Source organism: Somniosus microcephalus, chromosome 18 (assembly GCF_052327205.1).
Source record: "Somniosus microcephalus isolate GS21.2 chromosome 18, FLI_Smic_1.0, whole genome shotgun sequence".
NCBI classification, from domain to species: domain Eukaryota; kingdom Metazoa; phylum Chordata; class Chondrichthyes; order Squaliformes; family Somniosidae; genus Somniosus; species Somniosus microcephalus.
In genome coordinates, this window is record NC_141004.1 from 24,716,165 (window position 1) to 24,736,946 (window position 20,782).

At 46.3% G+C, this 20,782-nt stretch overlaps 1 long non-coding RNA gene across 1 annotated transcript; it reads right to left on the minus strand.

Moving 5' to 3' along the window:
• Positions 1-545: 545 nt before the first annotated feature.
• Positions 546-18,121, minus strand: LOC147105131 (uncharacterized). The gene is made up of 3 exons (XR_015081685.1): positions 18,009-18,121; positions 2,492-2,641; positions 546-928 (listed from the first exon to the last, which is right to left on the minus strand). It is a non-coding gene; the product is annotated as an uncharacterized LOC147105131 (long non-coding RNA).
• Positions 18,122-20,782: the final 2,661 nt, after the last annotated feature.

The window sequence follows — 20,782 nt, forward strand, 5'->3', positions numbered from 1 at the left end:
CTTTCTGAAACATTGACTGCTCCGCATCTGTACACATTTACAGCTCTCTAGTGGATAGTCTTAAAAGTCCCCCTGTTTCTGTGCTGCTTTTTATAGTGGAACATCTTAAATGGAACCTAATAAGAAAACCATCAGCAGTGGTGTAAATATCTCAAGATGCACTTTGGCTTGATTCAAGTTGTTCATTTTCGTAATGACTTTGCGCGTGGTCATTTAATGCTGCTGGGCTTTACTGGGCTACCACCTGCTATGAAACATTTAAACATTTTAAGATGAAACACTTCTAAAATAATGACGTTCGCATGCTTCAAAGAGCTCCGAGGAGCACCCGGTTGTTTGTCTTATTCTGTCCTTTTGAACGAAGAGGGGTCAAAGCCATTAAGTAATTGACACTGATGTAGTTAAATGAAACGGGGCCTTGATCTCCTACAGCTTTAGACAATTTGATTTGATTTTCGTATTGATTCAATGACTGTTCCAGTGAAGCAATGTACAGTATTTGAATTTTCTCAAAAATGAAATGTAGTCGATTATCATACTTATATTGATGGTGCTTTTAATAAGAAAACAATTTCAAAAGAACAACGATGAATGAGAGACATAAAGATTGGGGTAGATCTTGACTTTACTCGACAGAGTAAGACGGGCGATAGAGAATCGGCAGCCCGCTTTGCACCTCTCACCGATTTTAATTTCCATTGGCTTCACTTTCACTGGTGGGTTAAAGTGGCCGTCTCCATGACGCCATCAGGACGCGACTTTGCCATTGAAAGTAGGCCCCTGCTCCTCTGGGGTGGGCGGCCTTCCTGTGCTTGAATTCAGGCAAGTTAAAATGGTGGACGAGGGAAGACATTGGGAATGCACGCAAACCCCACCCGCTAGCCATCTTAAACTCCTGCCCACGCCGTTCCTGCTGCACCCTTCGTAGCTGCATATGGAATCAGAAAGAGGGTATATAATTAGCATGGGCCCTGCGGGCACAAGAGATAGTTGCCTGCCAACTCATACAGACCAGAAACTCCAGAACCTGATGGCCAGCCCAACTGCTCCACACCCAAGAAACTCTTGCCAGCCCCCTTACAAATGGGGCCCAATAATAAAACTGTTGAAAAATGGCCTTTTCTTTGATGGTCCAGGCTGCATCCTTGGCCTGGACACCCCCAATGGGGCCAGCTTGTGCAATTTAAGAGGCCGGTACGCCTCAACTCACTGAAAGTGCTGGCCCCCAGATGTACGCCAGATCCCACTAAGTTACAGGGAAACGGGAGCTTCCAGCAGAGGGAATTCCCTACCCCATCCCCTCCCTCCGATGTGGGGACCATGCTCGGGGCTGATGGAGGCTCTGTAAGTTCTGGAAACTATCGGCAAAGGCCAGGACCTTCTGAATCTTGGTCCTGTCCGGTCCCTCTGACCTACAGCTGCACTGAGGTCACGATGGGAGTACAACATAAAGTTGACATTTTAGGGGATTTTTTTTTAAGATGGGGTTTAGTTTTGGGCTGAAGCTTTGGATCAATGGTTATTCTTTGAACTGAGGACTAGGGTCTGGGCTGAATTTAGGACTTGGGACTCAGGGTTAGGGTTTGGACTTAAGGCTGGAGGTGGGCTGAGGATTAGGCTTGGGCTGACGTTGAGGGAGGTTCGGAAGATCTTATTGCCTACCATTTCAGGGCAGAGTTAAAGATAAACAAGTGGGCATGGGTTAGTACCTTGTCATTTTAGTACCTTAATAAACTCCATTTTATTAACTGGTGGTGAGGGAAGTACAAGTGTATGTGGACATTTTTCTGGAGGCGAAAGTAAATGATGTTGGTGAAGGATCAAATGTGGGGTTGGAATCTCAGATTGAGTCAAACAGGAAGCCAAGGTTCCACAGCTCTGAGTTTAGTATGAGATGTAAGTCAAGGTAGTTGATAGAGCTGAGGCCAGAGCATGCAAAAGCTTGAAAAATTTGTTTGAAAATAGTGTTTCTCTAGGGTCGAGAATCAGAGGACGCAGATTTAAGGCAGAAGGCCCAAAGGCGACATGAGGGAAAACTTTTTTACGCAGCGAGTGGTTATGATCTGGAATGCACTGCCTGAAGGGTTGGTGGGAACAGATTTATCGTGGCTTTCAAAAGGGAATTGGATAAGTACCTGAAGGAAAAAAGTTTGCAGGGTTACGGGGAAAAGGCGGGGGGAGTGTGACTAGCTGAAGCGCTCTTGCTGAGAGCCGGCACGGGCTCGATGGGCCGAATGGCCTCCTTCTGTGCCATTCTATGATTCATATTCTTGCCTACACAACCTTCAGCGATGGTGCAGGAACGTCCACGGTTAGCAATGCAGTTTGCCAGGTAGCCAGAGCCCTTAGATAGTCATAGTATCCGGACACAGTAATTATATTTGTTCCCTCTTTAGGCAGTGCGATGATACCAGTGCCGACTGAGTTATGTACAGCATTACGTCCAAAGCTGGGGGGTGGTATCAGCAGCAGAATAGTAAAGTTAATGTACCATTAGTCACCATGGCATCCTGTGAAAGTAGCACCATGATGTTACTGTGCAGTGGTGAAGCATCTTGATTGCAAATTGAGCCATTACGTCTGAGTGTTGGGCAAACAAAGTGATCCTAGTTGCTTTTATTATCCGTGTTGCCGACTGCACCTGAAAGCGAAATGATTGGAATTTTTTTTGAAACAGGTGGGCCAGAAGGCTTCTTTTTTTTTGAACTGGCATCGATCTGGCAACCAGCAAATATGGCGCTTTGATGCCAGTCGCGCGTTCGTTGCCAATGACGCCGTCATGTACATGCACGGCGGTCCCTAGCTGACACCGCCAGCACTTTGTGCGTGTGTGCGCCAGCCGATAATCCTGGCCAGGCTGTGCGCGCACACAAGATAGTGAGGCCACAGACCACAGCTGCAGTTGGTCTGAGAAGAAGATCGGCTGTACCATCCGCAAGTGAATGCGGGACAGTGGCGCTCGAAGGCCACTCTCCTGAGACCCGAGCTGCCTCTGAACATACAAAAAGGGCAGGCAGGAAAAGACCAGCTGGTCCATTGAGCCCCAATTGAGCCCCACACTCATGGAGCAACATGGCTAGACATTCCCTACCACCCTTCCCACCCACCCATCCCCCACAACCATGCAACATCCTGGGAGAGACCTCTCTTTCCTCCTTAAGACGCTCCTTAAAACCTACCTCTTTGACCAAGCTTTTGGTCACCTGCCTTAATTTCTCCTTATGTGGATCGGTGTCAAATTTGTTGTCTTAAAATACTCCTGAGCAGCGCCTTGGGACGTTTTACTACATTAAATGCACTAGATAAATACAAGTTGTTGTTGTTGTTGAGAAAGAATAATCCCAGGGCCAATAAAGGAAAAAATACTCTGGAAAATTCCTCTCCGACCCCCCTCAGGCGATTGAAACCAGTCCAGGAGATTGCATGGACCTAGTGACGTAAGAAAACTACTAGGCACTTGGTCTGAGTATTAAACAAGGCTTTAATCAACTGTTTTTCAACATGGAGATCTAGTTGTGTCCTTCACTAGTTCCTGTTAAAGAATGTCCTGAGCAAGCTGGGCCCGTGCCCGAGTATTTATACTCTCCCTGGACAGCGCCACCAGCAGGCCACCCAGTATCGTTTCATAAGTCATTTCCACATGAATGGCAAGATTCATGTCACCTAGTGTTATCAGTTAATTCACTTACCTTCTTTATGATGCGATTGCTGCTCCAGTTAAAAAACGGTTCAACTCCCTCTTGAAGGCATGTGCATACCGCACCAACCGGCAACGCATTGCTGAACCCTACTACTCTCTGGGAAAAGAAGAAGAGCTGCCCAGCATCCAGTCTATTCCTACTATTGCGCAGTTTAAATGTAAAACCAGTTTTGAGTTTTCTTCCACTCTTCTCCTCTCCTAAGGCACCAGGCACCCTCCAGCACCTTGCCCAAGTGACTATGTTCCTGCGTGAGCCTTGATGGCGATTCTTAACAGGTTAAATAAATAGTGCAAAAAAAGTTAAACGCTGGGAATCTGACAAAGGTGAGATTATAGACCCAACTAGGGCAGCAACGTGTCATGGCAGCACTTTGCTATTGATGTACATTTTTTACATTTTAGACCTGTAGTTATATTAAAAATGTATTTACAAACCTAAGGATGTCACTCTGTGCACAAAGCTGTTGTGACACCTGTACATGGAAGGCTTCAGTTAACTGGTTCCAGCATCCTGCAATGCGTGCATGCTGATTGAAGCCTCACTATCTCTGTGGGAATGCCACAAAAAAAGCAATGAGGATGCTCAAATAGTTGTCAAATTAAACAGTCTGTGGCTGACAATAACAAGCACTCTTTTGTGCTGTAGAAAATGATTGCACACAATTCCCAAGAAGGAATAATGCCCCTGAGAGAGAGTCGGGCCACGGATTGTCTTTCCCCAAAGTGCCCCCCATCTTCTCCCCTGCACGTTCCACCCACTCCCCTCCCACATTAAAAGAAAGACTTGCATTTATATAGCGCCTTTCACGACCACCGGACCTCTCAAAGCGCTTTGCAGCCAATGAAGTACTTTTGGAGTGTAGTCGCTGTTGTAATGTTAGGCTGACACTCCAGTGGAGCGCTACACTGTCGGAGGGGCTGTCTTTCGGATGAGACATTAAACCGAGGCCCCGTCTGCTCTCTCAGGTGGACGTAAAAGATCCCATGGCACTATTTCGAAGAAGAACAGGGGATCCCCTGTGTCCTGGCCAATACTTATCCCTCAACCAACATAATAAAAACAGATTATCTGGTTTGTGGGACCTTGCTGTGCGCAAATTGGCTGCCGCGTTTCCAACATTACAACAGTGATTCCACTTCAAAAGTGCTTAATTAGCTGTAAAGCACTTTGAGGCGTCCAGAGGTCATGAAAGGCGCTATAGAAATGCAAGTCTTTCTTTCTTCTCTTTCTTTCTTTCAAGATATGGAGGCTTGTCTGGAGCATAAACACCGTCATAGACCTTTTGGGCTGAATGGCCTGTTTCTGTGCTGTAAATTCTATGTAATTCTAAGTGAAAAGGACAGGCTGCAAGAACAGCAGGAGGAGGAGGAGGCAAAGCAAATCCTGGGAACTCACTTGGCTAAAGTTGTAGGTGATGCTGGGCGTGTCAGCACCCACAGATGGTTTCTACTGACCAAAGAGACATTGGTCAAAGATCAGAAATTACTTCTCTTTCTCTGAGAACTTTGAGCCTGACAAGATGGAAAAAATGGACAGCGCATCTAATTTCTCATCCTTCTTATCTCCACAGAAGATGGTAGTAGGAAAGACCCTGCAGAGAGAGAGAGAGAGAGAGAGAGAGAGAGGGAAGGAAGGAACCAATGCCAGAACTTTCAACATCTGGCACTGCCAGCAGGAATAAGCCCACTCTATCATGAACTCTTATCACTTGCACTCACCAGCCCAGATAAGTTAACTCAGGGTGATACCGATCATATAGATAAGGAATTGGCATTGGGTGATTCGCAACTTGTAAGGAAGCTAGTGGATGAGGTATTGGAGGTGGAGCATGATGTACCTGAGAGGAGGCTGAGGAGATGTTGAGCATTTGGACCTCAGGGGTCTCACCAAGAATAGAGGAAGCTTGCTGAGCCATATGAAATCACTAGAGATGTTGCAAAGATGCGCGGTCGATGACAGGGATGGCGGCAGCGCCCAATGCCATTCTTTGTGGCACTATCGGACAGGGTCTCTACAATGCAGAGCTTTCTGGAGTGAGTCACGGCTCCAGGATCCGTTACACACATCTTGCAGAACACCAAGGCCTCTGGACACAATTCCTTGGATATATTGAGGAATGATCTTCTGGGGCTATCAGTCCTGATGGTTAGGATCAGTAGGAGGGTCTGGACCTCCTACAGTACTGACTTATGAGCATAAATTCCCTGTTGCCTGCTGTTCCTACTCTTCTTCCGCCCCCAACAAATAAGTCATGAAGAGTGGAATTCCCATGGGGAATATATTTTGCAGCCTTCCCCTTCATTTTAGGGAAATATCCCAAACAAGGAAGAGTGGCAAGGGAGAGTTCCAAATGAAGTTAGGGGCCTGACAACATAAAGATCAAAACAAAATATTGACAAAAGAGCAAACAAAAGTAAATTTATGAGTCTCTCAAACAACACAATGAAACACAACAATTTGCATTTAAGATCCCAGCATCAGTTGCCGTTCTAAGTTATCCCTGTTTCAAACTGGCATAAGTTAGATAGGTGAATCCTTGAGTAGAAATGTTAGAATTTAGAACGGATAATATCATCTTGGCTGAATCCATAATTTTCATGGCTGCACCTTAACCAGGGCAGGCGCATCTTGCATCCTCCCTCATTTCAGTGGATTTTAGGGCAGAACATTAAATGGGGCATAAAACCTCCCTCCTCCCCAGATTCCAACATGGCGCAGATAGATCTGCTTGGTTTATGTCCTCCCAAACCATCAGCATTTCGGGACCTCTGTCTTTAAGTACACTATTGTCTACGCTAACAGCTGATTTTGCTTAGGCAGAATTTAGATTTCCTTATATGGAAGTTTGTTTCTAATCATTTGCAGAGGCTCAAAGATCCATCATCTGCTGACTATTGTCAGAAGAGCCTTCCCTCACCATTTCCCACAGAGACGAGGCTGCCTTGTTTACATGTGAGGCTCAAATAGCAGAGTTTACATTGTAAAGCTAATGCAGTACACAAATGGGCAGCACTTGCTAGCATCCAAAGTGTTTCAGCAGATGTTAATAACCAGGCTTGGTGACCTCTGGCTTAGCTCATGCAGCTATAATTCCTCACTGATTATTTGAGAAAACATGTTTTCTACACGTAGGACATGATCAATGTTGCCTCGACATCGTGCTCTGCCTTCAGGATGAAATCAGAAAACTTACTGATATTATCAAGAGCCATTACCACTTTGTTTTTAAAAGACGTAACAAGGCCTTTTGTGGTTACAACAATTTCCACGGTGGAATCCAGCCAACCAGATGAGTGCAGCAGTATAAATATTTAGTTGATTCTTATTATGGAAAAATGCATTTATTTATTACCACTGTTTACTTACGTGAGCTTCATGCTAAGTTCTGAAGTTTGTGTAATATCCATATTCAACCTTCTGTTTACTCAAAGTCCAGATGCCAATTTGGCTCAGTTGGTAACACTCTATCCTCTGTATCAGAAGACTCTGGGTTTAAATCCTACTCCAGGATCTGTGCCTGTGACCTAGGCTGCCACTTCAATGAGGCACTGGTTCATCATCATGTTCACCACAGGTGAAGTAGTGGAAGGATTCGTAACAGTCTGACTGGCTGTGTTAAGGCTCCTTCCATGGCCGTAACCATCTTTACACCAGCCCATGGGGTGGTTAGTCCATCCTAAACGGCGGGAGGGTTTTACGGGCTCCCACAATCCATACGATTGGGGGGCCACAGGACATGAGTATCCCGCTGGATGTCAACCCAGACTTCAAAGCCAGAGCTCTGACTCCACTCGCCGGGACTGTCTGGAGTGGGTGTTCAAACCCTGCACCTTCTGGCCCAGAGGCAGGAGTGCTACCACCGCGCCAAAGGCTCACTCCCGAGGCACTGGTGAATGCTGCTTTATTGGAACTGCTGCCTTTTCAGGTGCAATGTTAAACTGAGGCCCTGTCTGCTCAATAATTTGGATGTGAAAGGCTATCTGAAGAAGAGCAGGAAGTTCGCTCGGTGTCCTGGCCAACATTCCTCCCTCAACCAACGCCACCACGACAGACAACTGGTCATTCATCTTATTGCTGTTAGTTGGACCTTGCTGTGCACAAATTGGCTGCCAAGCTTGCCAAGGTGATAGCTTCAAAAGAAATCCATTGGATATGAAGCTCTTTGGGATGTCCTGGGAATGCAAAAAGAGCCATATAAATACAAGTCTTTCCTTCTTTATCTTATTTCAAAATAAACAATGAATTCCACGCCTGGACTTCCACTTTTCTGAGTTCAGCCTTTTCACCAGAGGGTGGTTAGAATGTGGAACTCGCTACCACAAGGAGTAGTTGAGGCAAAAAGCACAGATGCCTTTAAGGGGAAGCTTGATAAACACACAAGGGAGAAAGGAATAGAAGGATAGGGTGAGATGGAGGAAGCTTGCGTGAACCAGTTTGGTCAAATGGCCTGTTTCTGTGCTGTACATGCTATGTTAATCTATGATCACTATAGAAAATCTCAACTTGGCCAAATTTGGATTCAAATTCCAAACTAAAACTAAAATGCCCGACAGCTCAGTGGGTAACTACACTGCCTCATGTGACTGAACCGTACCCACCAGGAATTGCTGTGTGCCAAACGAGCCAATCGCCACCACGGCAGCACTGGGAGGTGCTGCAGCCGGTCTCAGTGTCTCCAGGCAGAGGGTAGGAAAGTTGACCATAATTCTCATTCCTAACTGTTACCCAGCAACTGCTGCTGGGATGTGACAATAGGTAAGAATAGGGCTGGGTTGATCTTCCAGGGTTGCACAGCCGACAGAGGTTTGCACCTGAGATTTTCCGCAGGGAATCTCCTGCCATAACTTCGGCGGAAACGCTGGATCAAGGGCCCGAATGGCCGTGTACGCCGTTTCTCTGGGGTTTCCCGGAGCCGCTCTTCCGCAGAAGCTACAGAGGGAGATTGGGGAAACCCCACCATAGTTCTGCTCCTGTCATTGTCCAGGCTTATGAATCAAGAAAAGCCACTTGGGTGAGACACCAGGGAGGCTCTCATCTGTGGCTTAATACCGCAGTGTGTGTCACTGCTTCCATGTCCCCAGACTTCCTGCATTCGCCGCCAGATTTGGGGGCTCGCAGCCACCTGCTCCCCCTTCAAAATTGAGGCCTAGGTTCCTACGAGAACAAAGATTTCTGCGACTTACTCTTTAGTTTATCGGCTCAGTTGCTAGCACTCCCGGCTGAGTCAGAAGGTTGTGGGTACAAGTCCCATGCCGAGACCTGAGCACATAACCCAGGCTAACACTCCAATGCAGTCCCGAGGTTGTGCTGCCCAGTCAGAGATGGCGTCTTTTGGATGAGACGTTAACCCAAGGGCCAGTCTACCCTCTCAGGTGGATGTAAAAGATCCCACAGTGCTATGTCGAAGACGAGCAGGGGAGTCCTGGCCAATACCTATCCCTCAACCAATCTCACTAAAACAGATTATCTGGTCACTGACTCATTGCTGTTTGTAGGAGCTTGCTGTGCGCAAATTGGCTGCCGCGCTTCCTACATTACAACAGGGACTACACTTCAAACGTACTTTGTTGGCTGTAAAGCGCTGTGGGACGTCCTGAGGCCGTGAAAGGCACTATATAAATGCAAGTTATTTCCTTCTTAATTACCTCTCCCTGTGGGTAAGCACCTAGCTTCTTCCAACAGCATGGGTGAAATGGAGCAGTGCTGCGGGAGAATCGGAGACATGAGTGCACGTCTAACCATTACATTGCACTGGAGCAGAACACAATACTCCTCCTTGCCGCCTACACTTTATTTAATATGTTTTTTTATTTGGGCGCAGAAATGTTTCCATACCCTTCAAATGGTGAACACGGTATTTGCCGTGGATTCCAAGAAACAAAAACACTATGTGGATAAACGGCAGTTTTAGTTTTTGTACTTGGTAGAAGGTCAAATGGTTGCTCAATTCTCCATGTGGAAAATATGACAAGAGCTGAGGTATTTGCCTCGGCCAAACAAATTCGGCCTTTGAATACAATATTGTGTATGGAACTGGATTCCTATCCAAATGTTTGCACAGAAATGCTGACTTTGAGAATCAGTTTAACCAATGCGTCAGTGTTTTTCTTTCCTAAGTGCAGACAAGACATGGCGAGGTCTAAAGTTAATATTGTGAACCGTAACCAATTCAGCTGGGCAGGGGCCTGCACGGGCATCTGGTTCACTGCCAAGCCAGTCGGGGCCTTTTTTAGGCGGCCCCGGCGGTCCCTTGAAATCAGTGCAGGCCTTATTTGAATATTGAGAACTTGTGTCTATCTCTCTTTCCCAGAAAAAAAGTGGGTTGTGGTTTTACAGCTGCAAAACCTGCAACATTTTGAAAGCTAAGCTAGAGAAGGTGTGCCCTTGTTTGTAGTGAGGTAGCAAGTTGCATTTTATTCTTTTCCATAGCTCAGGACTGTATTGCTTGTTCTTGCTGTGAAATCTGCGTACGTTTATTCAGCTACATTTTGCAAATAAACCACTTAATGGTCTGAAGCTGTGCCACATCTTGTGAAGTGTTATTTCAATCTGCCTTCCATGAAGAAAAGAGAATTTACGTGGTGCAATATTTCAGTAGCTGGTATATAGGCTGAGAGTTTCTTTTTGCAGTCGCTGAGTCATGTGATTGCTTATCTCGCTACTGGGTAGGAGTGGGTGCACTCCAGATCGTAGGGGCCACAAGGTCTACTTACTGGAGTGACCAATGATGCTGGCCCAAGTGAATATCCAGTGTAAAAAACCAAAAACCATGTCAGACACATACAGGAGGCAGAGAGGGAGGGGGCAGCGCAGTAGTTGCGGGTAATCCTGGAAATCCCAGCGACGTGGAGGTCCCGCCGAATTTAACGGCAGGACCTCATTATCATTTTTTAAAATTCTGTTTCCCGTCCAGCAGCCAGCCAGATTGACAGGCTGGCAGGCTGCTGGGCAGGGAAAGCCAACGGCAGAAGGAGAGATTGGGTCTACGAGGAGAGATTGGGTCGACTAGGCCTGTATTCACCAGAGTTTAGAAGAATGAGAGGGGATCTCATTGAAACGTATAATATTCTGACAGGGCTAGGCAGACTGGATGCAGGGAGGATGTTTCCCCTGGCTGGGGGGTCTAGAACGAGGGGTCACAGTCTCAGGATACGGGGTAGGACATTTAGGACTGAGATGAGGAGAAATTTCTTCACTCAGAGGGTGGTGAACCTGTGGAATTCTCTACCACAGAAGGCTGTGGAGGCCAAGTCACTGAATATATTTAAGAAGTAGATAGATTTCTAGACACAAAAGGCATCAAGGGGTATGGGGAGAGAGCGGGAATATGGTATTGAGATAGAGGATCAGCCATGATCATATTGAATGGTGGAGCAGGCTTGAAGGGCCGAATGGCCAACTCCTGCTCCTATTTTTTGATGTTTCTAGAAGGCTGCAGCCAAGGATCATTGGGGATGGCCCCCCAGCAAGCGGGACAGATCGCGGATTGAAGTGGAGGAGTCAGTTCGGCAATCAGGAGGGTGGGAAAGATCGCGACGGGGTGGGGGGGGGGGAGCGGAGATGTTAGATCGGCAAACAGGAGGGGAGGGAGAGAGGGAAAGATTGCAGGGAGAAGGTGGGGGCCGGGCCGGCAAGCGAGAAGGGAGGGAGGGAATGTTTGTGGGTTGAAGGGGGTAGTCGGCCGATCGTGGCAGTGAGGAGCGGCCGTGATCAGCAGAAGGGAGGCTGAAGGTTTGCTTGAGGGGCCGGGAGGAGTACTCCTGCTCCTCCTGGCCCACAAGGATCTGCAGCCAGAAGATCCCACCTCCATTTCACTGCCGGGTTTCCCGAGCCCTGGGAAACCCAGCCAGCAACCGTTAAATTTAAATCAGGCTCCCAACTATACTGTAGGAGCCTGATTTAAATATTATAACGAAGTGTCCTGCCTCTCCATGGTGGGACACAGGCATGCCACGTTGTGGATGTATTTCACGATTTTTAATTTTTAACCCTCTCCTGCCCATTGTGGTGAGGTTAGTATCGTCCCCATGAAAAATGTTTGTTGCATTACGATTATGGTACATAAGAAAGATTTTCATCCACATCATTAAACTTCAGGGGCCTAGATTACCCTATTCCATCCAGGCCTGAGCGCCTGGCCCAAGCACATTTCCTAGGGTCTACACATGGAGGGTGGACATTGAAGCCATTCACTGTGCCACTGGGGCATCTGACTGAGGTGACATGGTGAGGGAAATTGTTTTGGTGCTTGGCCAACGGTACCACATGAAGATTTTAAAAAACTGCAATTAAAGTTTAACATTTTAATAAGTGCCGCTCTGACTAAGGATAATTGATCACTTTGCCTTAGTCAAAGCAGAGCTTTAAACTTGAAACCTCCCTCCCGCCTCTTCAGCAATGCTGGGCCCTGCAACGCAATGACATTCTTGACTCTCAGCGTTGCTAAGGCGTTAATGAAGGAAAGTATGTCAGATGATCTACTCCCTCCATTAAGATCCCAAATATAACCAGGTGCATTTTGTGTCTGCTGTCACTTCTGGAGCACAGTCCGGGAAGTGGCACAGATTGTCGAAATGGCTCCTTGGACAATTTCATTCCCTCTCCTGCCCCAGTACCACCTGCAAATGGTCAGTAAAAAGAAGGAAATTCTAGCCCCTCAGGTGTTTTGATCGCACAGCTTGTTATTAAATATTGATGATTGTTTCTCCTTTCAGAGATAGTTTTGCCCATTTTCGTTTCTCCTCTCCTGGGGGTTCTTATTGGGTTCCCGCTCCATAGGTACTGGCACTTCAAGCCAATTGCCATTCTTTGCCCTGTGAGCCTGGAGAGTGTGCGTCATTGGGTTGGTTAACTGTGGGAAGCATCACAGCTGAGACTGATCTGACCCTCAGCTAATGTCCACATGTAAGCATTTCCTAACGGGGATCAGCGGCTAGTATCTAAGACTGGGAATCCTGGCTGTGTTTCTCTTCACTAACTGGGCCCGGGCCACTAAGGCCAACCACAGCACCGACTGAAATCAGCTAACTCATCACAGAGTAAGAATCCAACCTTCGACCTTCCTGATCTATAGAGCTCAGTGACTCACTGGATACATTTGCTGAGCCATCAGTGAAGCTTATGCTGTAGACTTTAAAGGAAAGTGCTTGAGAAGGCATTAGGTTGTCAGATGGCTCTTGATGCACATAGCCATGTGCCTCATTTAGCTTTGTTACATGTATTTTAAGCTCTATTTACACCAGCAAACTGCAGCAACTGCACACAGGCCAAAAGAACCGAGTTGCGGCAATACTCTGATGACCTAGCACCTGGGTTTGCTTATTTCTATGACAAATTCTGGGCCGGGTAATTCTCGAGCTGTATTTTCACCATCTCAGCTCTGGATTCAATTAAAAAAAGCAACTTATATGAAGAGGGAAGGGTTCCAAGCTCTCGGCTGAATTTAGTATTTGGGGTAAATTTATACTGTACAATTATATTCTGGAGCAGAGGAATTAACCCTTTTCAATACTTAAAGTCTTTTTGAATTAGGTACCATTAAGAACATAAGAACAGGAGTAGACCATTCAGCCCCTTGAGCCTGTCCCACCATTAAATTTGATCATGGCTAATCTGTATCTAAACTCCATCTACCCGCCTTGGTTCCGTATCCCTTCATACCCTTGCCTAAAAAAATCGATGAATCTCAGTTTTGAAATTTTCAATTGACCTAGCCTCACCTGGTATGCCACCTCATCCAACGATCTTATAGGCCATCTCCATGGCACTGATCTCGGCAGATCTAAAGGGGGAAAAATTCGGTATCGCCCATTTTGGGGTGCTAATATCGGCCAGGCACGAAGTTTAGCGCCCGACACTAATTATCGCCTCCGACTGCAAAATTCGCCTCTATCGCCCCTGGAGGTGATTTGAGCACTAAATCAGGCGCTACACACCTCTCTTAAGGCGCTAATGTCAGGGAGCGAGGCGCTACCTCAGAACGCTCCCGAAGCTCAGGCGATGCCAGTTACCATGGAAGCCAGACAGACTGGCACCGTCCAGTTCTTAAAGGGGAGGGTCCATCTTGCTGGCCAGCCACACCCTGCTCATTGTAGCCCTGAATCTCGGCCTGGAGAGACCTCTAACTTGTTGGAAACACTAATGGATAGGCCCAGGGAAAGGGCTCAGCGCTTAGGAACCTCTAAAGTGGTGCTGAAGGCCAAAACTCCTTAGGACAACGTTAAAACCAAAAATGTTGCCGACAAGAAAAGGCAGGAAGCGCCCTCCTTTAAATAGAGCTCCCCCAGCTGCTTCCTGACTTGAAAACGTTCCCCTCTACCTGTCATTCCCAGCGGCAGGCGCAAAGGCAAGGGGCGTGACTCAATATCCAGTCCGGGGCGCTACACGCTCAACTGACGTCACGATCTGCGGGCGCAGGAGATCGTGTCGGTAGTGTTTAGCGCCACCGCAAAATGACTGGTCAATTTCGTGAGAGGCGCTAAAATCGCCGCGCTCGGGCGCTAAGTTCCTAGCGCCCGGTTAGCTCCCCCACCAGAGGCGCTAATGGGAGGTGCTAACCAACCAAATTTTTCCCCCAAAGACTTTAGAATTGATGAAGAGCCTGATCCTGTGCCGGTGAGCAGAGGCTGTTGTTGGGACCGCAGCAGGCACTAGCAGGCTGCCTTTACCATTCACCTCTATATCTGGGAAGCAGTGGTTGCCATTTTTTTTATACATAGAATTACATCGAGTCTACAGCACAGAAATAGGCCATTCAGCTCAACTGGTCTATGCTGGTGTTTATGCTCCACATGAGCCTCCTCACAATCCTTTTTTAGCTAACCCTATAAGTATATCCTTCTATTCCTTTCTCCCTCATGTACTTATCTAGGTTCCCCTTAACTGCATCTATGCTATTCGCCTCAACTTACTCCTTGTGGTAGTGAGTTCCACATTCTAACCACTCTCTGGTGAAAAGGCAAGTTCCACATTTTAACCATTCTCTGAGTAAAGAAGTTTCTCCTGAATTCCCTATTGAATTTATTAGTGACTATCTTATATTTATGACCCTAGTTTTGGATTCTCCCACAGATGGAAACATCTTCTCTACGTCTACCCTATCAAACCCTTTCATCATCTTAACGACCCATTTGCAGGAGCATTTTTGGCTGCCTCTAGCGTCTGATGGCTGGAATCGTGGGTGTGCTTGTGTGGTGTAGCTTTGAGCCAAGAGATACACCAGCACCATCTGATCCTGATCAACGGCAAAAATTCTTGCAGATGGGTAAGAGTGCAGATAAATGGGAGCGCATAGACTAGAGGTTGATCTGTGCTTCTTATTAGTGAGAACATTTCGCAGAATGTTTCCTCTTGCCAGCCTGTCTTTCAAGTTATCACCGCGTCCAACACAATGTTGAATAGCTTAAATTGTTCTGAAATCTGAGACATCTGTTAGTAATGCGGAATCACAGTCTGCTGTTCATCTTCAAGGGTTCCAGTCATTTAAAATGCGCTTAACCCAAAAGAGGAAAGTTTTAATTCAACGTAAAATAGGAGTGCTGTGAGAGTGGATGTCACAATAGTGGCAGTGATTCACTTTGTTGGCATTCGTCTGTAATGAATATCTCCCTGTGGGGTTTAAGATGACACTCGGGGTCATGCAAAAGAGCCACCTGTACAACGAAATGAGGACATAAGGACTCCAGGGAGACCAAAGGGAGAGGTGGGAACTGGCACTCGTCCAATTTGTTTAGTTCTTCATTAAAAGATAATTTCCCCTTCGGATCAAGAATTTAAAAAACTTTCCGTGTAACGCCAAGGAAAAATGTGAAGCAGAAATCTGCGGCTGATACTACAAAACTAATTTTTGATTATAAGTCTACTTTTTGGGATTATGGCCCAGTTTTCTAAGAAAGAACGAAGGTGGAAATGTAGGAATCGCCGCAGCCAATTTGCACACAGCAAGGACCCACAAACAGCAATGAGATAATGACTAGATCATTTCTTTTAGTGATGTTGGTTGAGGGATAAACATTGGTCCGAACACCAGGGAGAACTCCCCTGCTCTTCTTCGAAATAGTGCCATAGGATCTTTTACGTCTGCCTGAGAGGGCAGAAGGCATCTCCGACAGTGCAGCATGCCCTCAGAGCTGCACTAAAGTGTCAGCCTGGATTATGTGCTCAAGTCGCTGGAGTGGAACTTGAACTCAGCAACCTTCTGACTCAGAGGCGCTGAGCCTTGGGCAAGGCTTCAGAGGGTGGCCGCTGCCCATGAAACCATAGACAATCATGAGTCTTGTTCCGAAGGCAGTGACTCATGATGAATGTTAGCAGTCCTGCCCACATGGTCATTCTTCGCGTGTGAACCTGAACAACGTATTTTAACCATAGCACCATCAGCGTCACCTCCAAACCTGCCCTCACGCGCACAGACTTTGCAGCAGGGGTTACTAGTTAGCAGTCAGTGGCAAAAGCCCTGGTGGCTTCCTCTCCTCTCTAACCCAGGACACTGAAAACATCTGGAGTGCACTAGATCATCTAGCACAGTGCAGAGCTACTGTCTGCTATTTGTCCTGCTCTGTCTGGCTCCATACCACAAGATGCAGCCCATTTACAGTAAATCTATATATATAAAAGGATCGTTCTGTCTGTCTGTCTGTCTGTCTGTCCTCGGTGTGCGTCTGTCCGGCTATGCACTCGAAAGTTATAGAGCGTACCTACGTGTGCGTTACCTCCAAAGAAAGCTTACGGTTCCGGGACGGTCGTAAGCATATTTACTTTTCGGTCGGACGAAAATTGTTCGTGCCTTATGCAAAAAACCTTCAAAATTAAACTCATTATCTGCTAATTAGCATTGATTGATTGACGTCAAGGTTCGACCAATCCTGTGCCGTCACCATTGACCAATCCTACAGTTCAGTCGCCTGATGGTTGGCCAATCGCTGTGTCTGTGGGCGGGACTAATCGTTTTCATCTCAGGGGTGTGGCAGCCATTGCCTCAGGCTAAAAACCCCATTTACTTCCAGCTCAAAATCTGCTGATCCGGCTTCGAAAAAGTTAGTATCTCTTATGTTATTTTTAAAAGATTTACCAAAAACATTTTATAAGTACTTTCACTTTCATCTTTCAAGGTATTAAAAGGTAGAAATGTTGCCCGGCAGCAGATTGAGAGGGGGACACAGAGACAGGGCCCAAAAGCCTGGGACTTGATTTAAAATGTTGCCCGGCACCAGATTCACAGAGGGACACAGAGAGGCCCCAAAGCCTGGCACTCGATTTAAACCGCCCGGCCCAAAACAGCCCTGGCAAAGCCGGGCTCCCCCAGCTATGTACTATAAAGGAGCATTTCAGGTCACTAGTGTAAAAACAAAGCAGATTAAAGTTTCCATCTAATTAAATTAAGTCAGCCATAAGACCTTGCCATGTAATGCAGGACCTGCCACTGTTCATTTTATAGGTCTAGCATGTTCGATCGAGTCTACAGCAGTTCCTAACACTGGATGCATTTCATCTGTTTAATCACACTCGAGCTAAGCCATCCGATGATATGCCGGCTCTTTATAATTCCCTCCACACCTCCTGTTCCAATGTCCCCTTCTCAGTTAATACATTTGGGGATTCATAATCCAGTGGCAGCTAATCGCAGTGTGGCCGTTAATTGCCTTTCTTTTTTCAATTTCCCAGCCTGAATATCCTACTGAGATTGTTAGTCTGCTGCCAAGTGGAAAAATAAAGATTTGCGTGAACTAAAATGAATAGGATGTAGGTCAGACTTTTACTGTACTGCACTGCTGAACAAACTGATTGTAACAGTACCAGATCACCTTTACTGCTGAGTGTCGTGACATCATTCACAAGGCAGAATTCAAGAAAGGTCTATCTCCAGCACACAACTCTTAAAACAAAAAAATTGTTTTCAGATTGTAAACAGAAATAATTCTCCGTAGATAAGGGCGAGGAAAGAAAAGCTCGCAATCCTTTTCTTTTTAAACCGTATATAATTGGGGTGGGATTTGGAATTTTTCTTCAAAGGGGCAACAGCGGGAAATGAGATTGTAATTAAAGTGAATCCAACATCAACAAGTTTGGGGAGGTTGACTTGAAGCTTTGTACCCTCGGATGCTTTGCCCAAGGAGTAAAGAGCTCCTTATATGTGATGGCAGTGTACCCACCGCTTTGTTAGCATTCTACTCCCGAGCATTGTTTGAGGTAGTGGGTACACAGGCTGAAGCATGTTTGAAGAGGTGACTTGGAGCACGTACTGCAGTTGTGTGTCATGCCCCGGCACATGCTATTCATTTCAGATGTTGAAACGTTATATGTACTCACTGTTTGGAATGTTTCCTCGTCAATGTCACGATTCTATTTCAGAAGCTGCTGATATCGGAGGTTAGCCAATAGGAGTTGCGGACAGTTGCCTTCTTCCCACGTGGGAAACAGAGCTTAAGCTCTCACACAATATTGGTAATTGCGTAAAACAAAAAGTTAACTCTTCTTGTTCCTGCTCCAACTGTACTGAGTTTAATACATTTTCTTATGCTAATCTCTTTTTGCCTACTCCAGCTTTCTCACCAATCCTCCAACTACCCGCCCCCCCTCCCAGCCCCACCTCTCCTTTCCCAAAGGCAACAGCTCAACTTGAGCTGTCACTCTACAGGTGGCGAGGTGCCCCTCACCCCCATATGTCACCCAAGGGAAAATTCTTCACTTGCGAGGTTGGAAAGTGAACGTCTCAGGCTATTTGGCCATGACGGTCATCCCGGCCAATTTCATCAGCCGGCGACCACACTCAGAGCAGTGTCAGTGACCAGGAGCTGCAAACCTGCCCAGATCATTGTCTCCACTCCCTAGCTCAGGGCCGCTGATGCCAATTGTGTGCCTCAGATGCCATGCCGGTTGAGATTGGCAGGCCGGCCCAGGCCAAGGAATGAAGGCTTTCTGATTAATACCATAACATACAGTCCATTTACCCACTGAGCCATCAGGTTTTTTTTCCTCCTTGACTCCCCTGCTCTCCTGTAGATGTGGTTCCATGGTACTTTGCTCAAGTGCCCATTCTTCATGTGTGAACATCAGTAGGCTATTTCACCATGGAACGTATCACAACTGAGCCCAATCCTGTCCTCATCTGGCATCTGCATTTTCTATTAAGGGTCACTGGAAGTGATGAGGGGCAGGGACCTTGAACGATTTTGTTCTTCTTCCTAATGTAACGGTGCTGAAACTAATTATAGCTCCCCTAACTGCTGCCTTGGCTGAAGTAAGCATGGAAGGAGGATTGAGTGCAGTACTGAGGGAGTGCTACATTATTGAAGATGCCATCTTTGGGATAAGGTGTCCTGGCCAATATTATCCCTCAACCAAAATCATTATGTCGACTTTATCACATTGCTGTTTGTGGGACCTTGCAAATTGGTACAGTACAACAGTGACTATAATTTTAAAAAAATACTTCAGCTTTAGGACGTCCTGAGGTCATGAAAGGCGTAATATAAATATAAGTCTTTCTTTAAAGCAAAGCCCCTTCTGCTTGTTCAGGTGATCCTGTGACTCTTATTTGAAGAGTAGGGAGTTCTTCTAGTGACCTGGGACGTTTTGATCTGTCTGGATAGTACTACCTCAGATGTGCCTTTATCCAATAGACTATCAGTGTCCCACCTCCAGCCTGTGGATCACACAGAGTCCCAAGTAACCCAGCCCTCATAGCCGAAGTAACTCAATACTATTTACTCTTATATTTCTCACTTGCTGATTTACCCTGTTTGAACTTCAGAGCTTGGAGGTTTGGAAAGGGCTGTTCTTAGTGCTGTTGCATCATTGGTAGATAAATCAAGATTTATCAGCAATTTGAGATACACGCAAATTAGGAGGAACATTTCTCTAAAAAGTGTCAGAATAATTACTAATTTTATAAATATTCTGAAATAAATTTTAATTAAAGGATTGTAGGGGTTCCTGGAAAACTGCACTAGTGGAAAGGCATTTGGAATATAATTTTAGAGTCCGTCAGATCATTCACAGCTTCCCACAGTGGAACTCCAGCAGGAATGTTGGAGCCAGTGATTAAACTCCAATTAGCTCTGTCCCGAGAATGGTTAGTGTTAGATTGTACGAGGCGCAGTGATGGCCTTGAAATTGCCAATGTTACTGGTGATAAAGCAATCTAACAGGATAATGGGAGAGAAAGAAAGAACGTTCACACATATAGCTTTTTATCACAGCCTCAGGATGCCTTGCAGTGCTTCATATCCAATGAATTAGTGTTTTTTTTAAGTGTCTGCCTCAGTTCATCTGCTTCTGAAACCCTCATCCATGCCTTTGTTACCTCTAGACTTGACTATTACAATACTCTTACGGCCGGCCTCCTATCTTCTGCCCTTGAGTTCATCCAAAACTCTGCTGCCCATATCTTAACTCGCACTAGGTACCGTTCACCCATCACCCTTGTGCTCACTGACCTACATTGGCTCCCGGTCCAGCAATGCCTCAATGTTAAAATTCTCATCTTTGTGTTCAAATCCCTCCGTGGCCTCGCAGTGGATGAGATGTTAAACCAAGGCCCCCGTCTGCTCTCTCAGGTTGACGTAAAAGATCCCATGGCTACTATTTCGAAGAAGGGCAGGGGAGTTCTCCCCGGTGTCCTCTCCAATATTTATCCCTTAATCAACATCACTAAAAAAAAAACATTATCTGGTCATTATCACGTTGCTATTTGTGGGAGCTTGCTGTGCACAAATTGGCTGCCGTGCTTTGGGGCATCCTGAGGTCGTGAAAGGCACTATGTAAATGCAAGTCTTCCTTTTTATCTTTTCGTCCCTCCCTATCTCTATAACCTCCTCCAGACCTACAACCCTCCGAGATCTCTGCGCTCCTCCAATTCTGGCCTCTTGCGCATCCCTGATTTTAATCGCTCCACCATTGGCGGCCATATCTTCAGTGGCCTAGGCCCTAAGTGCTGGAATTCCCTCCCTAAAGCTCTCTGCCTCTCTATCTCGCTCTTCTCTTTTAAAACCTACCCTTTTCACCAAGCTTTTGGTCATCTGTTCTACTATCTCCTTGTGTGGCTCGGTGTCAAATTTTGTCTGATAACGCTCCTGTGAAGC